General features: G+C 28.2%; 1 protein-coding gene across 1 annotated transcript in view; it reads right to left on the bottom strand.

Annotated features, from left to right (window-relative positions):
• LOC119593941 overlaps nucleotides 1-330 on the bottom strand; it is a gene marked incomplete at its 5' end in the record, with an annotated part of 30,134 nt that overhangs the window by 16,440 nt on the left and 13,364 nt on the right.

Genomic DNA, 330 nt, shown 5'->3' with positions numbered 1-330 from the left:
ATGCAACACTGTACAGTACATGTTATCAAATTAGAACTTTTAATTGGTTTTAAAACAATCTAGTTTAACACATGAAACACAATGAAAGGTATGCTACTACACTCATCTTACATCACCTTTATAGGTGATGAGTGCTTATTGTGATAGATATATATATACTTATCCCTTTTTATATTCTATTTTTATTTTGTGATATTTGGTCTTCATATATAATGAGAATCTGATAACCTTTGAAAAGAAAAGAAAGAAAACTACTTGTGCAAATTACTTGGTAACACTAGATAGAATCTCTTTGATGACACTCAAATTTACATTGTAGCTAACTGGTAA

Source organism: Penaeus monodon, chromosome 33 (assembly GCF_015228065.2).
Source record: "Penaeus monodon isolate SGIC_2016 chromosome 33, NSTDA_Pmon_1, whole genome shotgun sequence".
NCBI classification, from domain to species: Eukaryota; Metazoa; Arthropoda; class Malacostraca; order Decapoda; family Penaeidae; genus Penaeus; species Penaeus monodon.
This window is presented reverse-complemented; position numbering and strand designations above follow the sequence as displayed.